Source organism: Nuphar pumila, chromosome 7 (genome assembly GCF_984573655.1).
Source record: "Nuphar pumila chromosome 7, dmNupPumi1.hap1.1, whole genome shotgun sequence".
NCBI lineage: Eukaryota > Viridiplantae > Streptophyta > Magnoliopsida > Nymphaeales > Nymphaeaceae > Nuphar > Nuphar pumila.
Genome location: NC_143255.1, coordinates 99,222,039 through 99,229,767, shown reverse-complemented (window position 1 = coordinate 99,229,767; position 7,729 = coordinate 99,222,039). Strand labels below are relative to the sequence as shown.

Genomic DNA, 7,729 nt, shown 5'->3' with positions numbered 1-7,729 from the left:
AATCCAAAATTTCAGCAGTAAGTCCAAAAACCCAAATCCAAAACAGATCCGACGAAGGTTTTACATGCAAAAAGCACAAACGGGTCAGATTGAATCCGGACCTGAAGACCATGAGAATGAAAGAAGCCCGATAATATCGAGCCAAAAGGAAAAGGAAAAGTCCTTTTTGTTTTATGGAAGAAAAAGGAAAAGTAAAAGTAAAAAAAACGCCGTTGCCGGGGATCGAACCCGGGTCACCCGCGTGACAGGCGGGAATACTCACCACTATACTACAACGACCTGTTGAGATTGAATCCAATCATATTATAATTATTTAATAAAACAACAAATTGGCCCAATGGCACGAAGCCCAAAAACATACAGCAGGACTTAAAGTGGTGCTCCGTGCTTTAACTGCAAGGCAAATTATTCAAAAAAAGTTGTGAAAAAGAAGGGGAAAACTATCGGTATCTTCAGGTTGTTCATTTTATTGCATGCCATTTCAACGTAATAAGTATTGGAGCACATAGCATGGGACCATTCAGTATCTCCAATGAACTAAGGATTCTCAATTGGTTATGAAAACAGAGAGTGGTTCTTAGTCAAGTACTGCCGAGGCATAAGGTCAGGTGACAACACAATCCAGAAAGATATATATGGCTTTAGTGGACTGCTTTGCTCTCATGATGCCTTAATTATCAAACATTGCATGTAACCCGGTACATAAGGATGCTTGGTAAACCCCAACTGAGGAATTGAACAACCAGCTATGTTGATGATGATGTTGATGTAACTTACTGTCATAATGCTGATCATTTATATATACATAAGTAATCGGGCCTGTCAACGGGTTATGCACATCTGGCTAGGTGGGTTGGCTTATGATGTTCAAATTAAAGGACATGCCATGCCATGTTTGATACCTGACCCGAGCATCTCTTTTTCTTTTTTTTTATTGGCAAGCTGGGATTAGGGGAGTGGGGAAATCACATGGCACAAAATTTGTGCATTAAGCACTTGATTGCCCTCCATCTTGCCTTAGCCCCCACAACTGACAGGCCCTGTCCCCAAAATGGAGGGTGATCAGGTGCTTAATGCACAATTTTTTGTGCAATCATATTGCACCTGATCTTTTCACGATTAGGCGGACCCTACTAGAGAATATAATGAAAAAGGTAAATAGAACACAAAAATACAAGAATGGTTACAATGAATAAATATTAGGCGTCCAATCTGGTGGCTTGTCTTTTCAGATGTAGTTCTCTTACTACAATGAACCCAACAAGAAGCTATCTATCATTGGCCAGATAGAATAATGATAAAATTTTATATAGGGACCAACGGGGTGCTCCTGTCTGTACTGTGTCACCTTGTGTCAAGACATTGCAAGTTCAAATCTTAATGGTACATGGTTGTGTAACTGGTAGGGGTCAGACTTAACCCCAGCTTTCTCTATAGAAAAGAAAAAAAGAAGAAGAAAAGAATACACCGGGGACACCAAAATAGAGCTATGGCCAATGTGGTGTTTGTCAACCGTAAGGGTATGTTTGATGGTTTAACTGTTTCAAGTTTAATGTTTGTTAGATGCTATGTTCCAAATGTCCGTTGTGTGATGATGATGTGCGGGGACAACCGCCGATGACATTGTCAGTGGGCGTCGCCGTCTTCGGGGCAGAGGAGGGTCCCTGTTCCTCCTTTTCAGTTGGGTAATTTTTTTTTTCATACCCTAACGGAACGTCTGAATCATACCGGTGATTTCTCTGCCAGGGAAAAAAAAAAAAACTATTCGATGGTGCGATAGCTTCCACTAACAGTATTTCAATGAAAATGGAAGGTCACTCTATGCTTATATTTATTCTCATGATGCACATGCTGAATTTGAAGATAGCAAGAGCTCAAGCATTTGCAGATCCTCATATATGTAGCAATGCGGGCCCTGTTTGGACTATTATGAACTTATTGCAGGGCTAGGCCATATCTATAATCGTGATGTGTTACCCTCGTGGAGAACATCGCCATACCCCCACCAACATTTCAAATTGAGAATATCGTGAAGGTCAACAATTGCATTTGTGCTGTTCAGCAATAGCAAAACTAGCGATAATGTGTTGAAATGATAAGACCACTAGAAAGCTCTTGATAATGGAATTGAAATTTTGTAAATCATACAGGAACCCTACTTTAGAAAAGGTGTCCTTTTAATCTAAAAACCTAAAAAAAAAATAGTTAATAAGTCGGTTTCCTTATATATGGTTGCCTTGAACCTTAGAGCTAGAAAAACCTTATTTTTTAATCAAAATAAAAAGTTCTTGGCGACTATAACAAAATACCACACTCATATTGTTGGTCCATCTTTTTTTTTCCTTGTCTTCCACTCAAACCGCACGTTGATTTTGCACTGAAAACTTTTAAGGCTGGAATCCAGCATCCTCTCTCTCTCTCTCAAAAAAAAAAAAAAAATGCCCCAAAATCGAGCTTAGGGCTTTGCTCCTTCATCCATGGAAGCATGGAATCCTGTGTCCAGCGACATCTGAGATACATATAGTTTCTCTGTGCCGCAAGCAGCCCCTTCACGCCGTGAAGACTCTCTCTCTCTCTCTCGATTGACTCTCTCGATCCCTCCATCTCCGGTGTATTGTGATCTTTTGCGATAGAAGCCGTTGCCGACTAGTCCTGGCGATGGAATCATCTCCTGGTGCACGGCCGCCCTGAGCAACAGCCACCAGCCGTCAACCCCAACTCCGCTCCATTTTCTGTTTTGCTACAGACACCAACTCAGCGACGCCCGACATCCACCATGCCTGCGCTGCCTCCCTCGGCTCACGATGTCTTCTTCTTCCCCTGATTTTTTTTTCCACTGACGATGCACCACCACTGCCACCATTTCGGCGACCTCACTCTTTTCCTTTTCTTCTCTAACCCAAGTCGATCCTCACGGTGGGAGATCGTGTTTGCTTGAGCCGTGTAGCCACACATCCAACCGCATCAACCTCCCTCCAGTTTTGGGATTGGCGAGCAGCGCGGTGCCTATTGCTGCAAAACCCGTGGGAGCCACGAATTCGTTTTCTCTCTTTTTCGCAGATGCCGAAGGGAAGGCCGATGCTGCCATTCTGAGCCCAGGAACCGCCGGCGTTTGCCTCCGATGGTTTTCCAGTTTCGTCGGACGTGGGTTTTCTCCCTCCTCTGCTATCCGTCTTCTTCTTCAAGTTGTTGGCAATCTGACTGCAAGTCTGCAACTGCCAAGCTTCAGTCTCACGAAGGCGTCAAAGTCTGCATTTCAAGCTGCAGGCTTGAACGGAGGTTTCCCTATCTTGTGCTGCGTTGGTTGGTCGTGCCGATCACCGCTGGAGCCCCCGACCTTCGCAGGTGTGCCTCTATCTTGTTTATTTCCTTTTTCAGAGTTTTGTAGGCTCCTTCATTGGTGCCTTTCGTCTTTCGGTTATGCGCCCCTCGTCTAGCCGTTTTTGGGGACTTGCTCCCGATCTCCCATTGAGGGTCAACCTGCGAGCCCTACATTTCATCAAGGAAGCAGTGAACAACTGGGGTGCAGCCTTTGTGCTTCGCCGATAGGGATTAGATGTCGTCTTGCCTTTCAGACTCAATCGTTGGTTCTTCTCTAAGCTTTCGGAGTCCCTCCAATCATGAATAGATGTGGGCTCTGTTCGTATTTCGGACATTAGGTTTTTTCTGCGAGCTATTAGACGGGAGCCTCTCGAAGCGTGCTCTGTTAAGGCTTTGTTTGTTTCTCCTTTCTTCATTCGTGAGCTTCCAGAATGGGTTGCCGATCGAGGATGGAAGCAGGTCCCATCTACTTGGCAAAGCTCCTTCCATGCTATTCGTTATAGATCCCAGTTGAGTCATGCAAGGCCGGGGGATTGGTGGTGTGCTAATTGTTTTTCTTTGAACTTCCACAAACGCTGTGATTGTCATAAGTGTGGCTTATCTTTTCTCTCTCGTCGACACCCAGTCTGGAAGCGAAGACGATCTAACCCCTCACATTCTCATTCATCGGGGATGAATCTAGTCTCTAAAGATTTTTCTGGGGTGGTGCGTCATCCGGCAAGTCGGAATCCTGAACGGCCTTCCCAAAAATTATCCTTCTCGCCATGGGTGCAGATTGGCAATCTCCACAACCCGGCGATTTCATTTAATGCTGTCAAGATTGGGTCTATCTGGGTCCCGGTCCAACCGCAGCACTTTGGGCTATCTTTTCCGTCTATTGCTCCAGCTATGTTAGACTCTTCACCAGCTTTTGATGGCATCTCCCAACCTTTGCAAGTTCTGCCAGGGGTGGGCCCCAAAAAATGTGGGTCTGCCATCAATGCTTTCTCTCTTGGAGATTTGCCGCTCACTATTTATAATGCACAGAGCTCGACATCTGATTCTTTTTGCGCTAATTCTCGTGGCGGACTGATGGCGCGGTTGGGTAGGCATGCTCGTGGGAAGCAAAGAAAATTTTTGCCATCCTCGCCATCACGAGCTTTGTCTAGGGTGAGCCCACAAATATTTGACCATGATAGCAATGCTTTCTCTAATGGAGTTCAGTCGTCAGCTTTTTCTCAGGCTCGAGGCCTGGTATCTGCTTCTCTTTGTACCAATTGCCATTTCAACTTGGAGGCGCGGTTGGGCAGGCTTGCGCGTGATGGACAAAGGACGAATCTGCTATCGTCCCTTATTATTTTTCCCTCCAGACGCTATGACTATCTGGTTATCAATCTTATTGCGTTTAATGTTAGAACCAACATGGCAATCAGATACATGGTGCTTGGCTCCTCGGTTCCTCGTCCTTTCCCTGTATCGCATTATGTCTTTGAGGTTTTTTCTTCTACCAAATCTTTTGGTATTTCGCCAAACGCGGTCTCCTACATTAGTCCAGCACAGGGTCAGCAGCATCCTAGTCCACTACCTCTGGGTGTCACGGTTGTCGATGCAGCTAAGTTGCTGGATATCTCTCTCATCTTCACAGCTGCAAGCGATAGCTGTTGATATGGATTCTACGATTTCAACTATTTCTGCGATTATTGGGGACTCTCTCTGCAACTCTGGTGGAGCAGATTGCGAGCAGTTGGGCATTTTCGATGGTCACTTGAGGTCGTCTGTCAGTGCTGGTGGTCAGCGAAGAAGAAGAAGGCCTTCGTTAATTGTTTCGGCTACCGATGCTAGGTCCCCAAGAAGGTCATCTTGATGCCACCACCCACGGGTTTTTCCAGATTTTGTTTCATGAAGACTGTTTGTTGGAATGTTAGGGGCTTAAATTGTCCCACTAAACGCCTGTTTCTGGCTAATTGGGTTAGGGAGCAAAAGCCTGACCTTCTTGCTTTATGTGAAACTAAAATGGAGGTCATCTCGCTCGTGGTCGTTTCTAGCATCTGACAGGGAGCTGACTATTTCTATAAGCCAGCGGTAAATCATGCAGGAGGTATCCTTATCTTGGAAAAGCAGTCTTTAAATTTATCACAGCTGGATGTGGGTCTTTTCTCTTTGTCTGTTGCTTTCAATTTGCAGGCAGTTGATAGAAGAGTAGTGGTTTCTGTTGTTTATGGACCTAATCTCGCCGCCATGAGGCCCGCTTTTTGGGATGATTTGGATAGAGTTGTCGTTTCTAGCGCGGATTGTCACCTTCTTATGGAGGATTTCAATTGTTTGTTATCTATCCATGACTCTAATAACCTCGTAACTCCTAATCCCTCTATGCGAGGTTTCCAAGACTTTGTTCATCGTCATTTTCTCTACCCTATTCCTTTAAATGGGGAGCGCTTCTATTGGTCGAATATGCGGTCTCGTCTGTGCTATAGGGACCTTGATAGGGTCTTTGTCACACCTAATTTATTGGACCTCATTCCCGACGTTAAGTGTGTGTTGTTTACTCCCTCTATCTCAGATCATGGACAGATCATCACTGATTGAGGAGATGACTTTCAACCCACTAGGAGCTTTGCGTTTGAAGAATTGTGGCTTCAGGAGCCAGATTTTCTCACGGTTATTACTAATTCTTGGTACAAAACTGTTGATGAGCATTGGGCTGCGCTACGTGTTCAAAATAAGCTTTCTCGTCTAGCTAAGGATATCAAAGCTTGGCTTCATAGTCGTAAGGTGAAGAAATTTCAGCAAATAGCCGCATGGGATCAAGAGATTTCTGAGTTGTATCAGTCTATGTCTTCTCCTGACTCTCTTTCTGATTTGCAACTTCTCAATCTTCAGGCCAGGTCCTTAGAATTAACTATGCTCTTAAAAAACTGGAGGATCAAAGAGAAAATTCGTTGAAAGCAAAGGTCTAGGGTGAAATGGCTTGCGGCTGGTGATGGCAACACTAAATTTTTTCACTCATATGCTTCCCATCGTCATAGGAGAAAGGTTGTTCCACTACAAGAAAATACGTTGTTAGCGACGGACGTAAGCGACGGAAAGATTCCGTCGCTAGTTAGCAACGGATTGGCGAGCGACAAATATTCGTCGCTATAATTAATGAATCTTATGAAAATAGCGACGGAAGATAGTCCGTCGCCTAGTCCGTCGCTAATTAGCGACGGATGTTGCGACAGACTGTTTTGTCGGTACGATCGCACCATTTACCGACGACGTTAGCGACGGAACCTAGTCCGTCGCTAAATAGCGACGGATGTGGCGACATAATATAATCTGTCGCTATTTTCGCGAATTTGATTTTACGTTGGCTTAGCGACGGAATGAATCCGTCGCTAACTTTCGAATAACCCTAATCCCAGGCAGCTTTTCCTTTTCTTCTTTCGCTGCTCCTGCCGTTCGCCGCTCCCGCCGTTCGCCGTTCGCCGGTCCCGCTCCCGCCGTTCGACGGTCCCACCGTCCGCCGGTCCCACCGTTCGCCGCTCGGAGAAAGGTAACGCCCTCCCATTTCCGGCAGGGGGTTAACCCCCTCCCGGTTCACGCAGGGGGTTAACCCCCTGCCGTTTCCGACAGGGGGTTAACCCCCATTTTCACGCATGGGGTTAACCCCCTGCCATTTTCGGCAGGGGGTTAACCCCCATTTTCACGCAAAGGGTTAACCCCCTGCCGTTCTCGGCAGGGGGTTAACCCCCTCCCGGTTCACACAGAGGGTTAACCCCCTGCCGTTTCCGGCAAAGGGTTAACCCCTGTTTTCACGTAGGGGGTTAACCCCCTGCCGTTTACGGCAGGGGGTTAACCCCCTGCCGTTTACGGCAGGGGGTTAACCCCCTCCCAGTTCACGCAGGGGGTTAACCCCCATTTTCATGCAGGGGGTTAACCCCCTCTCGTTTCCGGCAGGGGGTTAACCCCCCTCCCATTTTCGGCAGGGGGTTAACCCCCTCCCGGTTCACACAGGGGGTTAACCCGCTGTCGTTTCCGACAGGGGGTTAACCCCCTCCCGGTTCACGCAGGGGGTTAACCCTCTGCCGGAAAACGCAAGGGATTAACCCCTTGCGTCCCCTGCCGTTTCCGACAGGGGGTTAACCCCCTCCCGTTTCCGGCAGGGGGTTAACCCCCTTCCGGAAAACGGAGGGGGTTAACCCCTGCGTTTTTCGGCAGAGAGTTAACCCCCGCGTTTTCCGGAAGAGGGCTAACCCCCTGCGTTTCTTGCAGAGGGCTAACCCCCTGCCTTTCCGGTAGGGGGTCGACCCGAGCAGGGAGTCGACCCCTGCAGGGGGTTAACCACCTGCCATAACAGGCTGGGGGTCGACCCGCTGCCCGAACAGGGGGTCAGTTAACTCCCTACGTTCCGTAAGGGGGTTAACCCCCTATGTTCCGTAAGGGGGTC

At 47.1% G+C, this 7,729-nt stretch overlaps 1 non-coding gene across 1 annotated transcript; it reads right to left on the bottom strand.

The window, feature by feature from the left end:
* Positions 1-207: 207 nt before the first annotated feature.
* Positions 208-279, bottom strand: TRNAD-GUC (transfer RNA aspartic acid (anticodon GUC)). Its single transcript has one exon. It is a non-coding gene; the product is annotated as a tRNA-Asp (tRNA).
* Between the last annotated feature and the right edge of the window lie 7,450 nt (positions 280-7,729).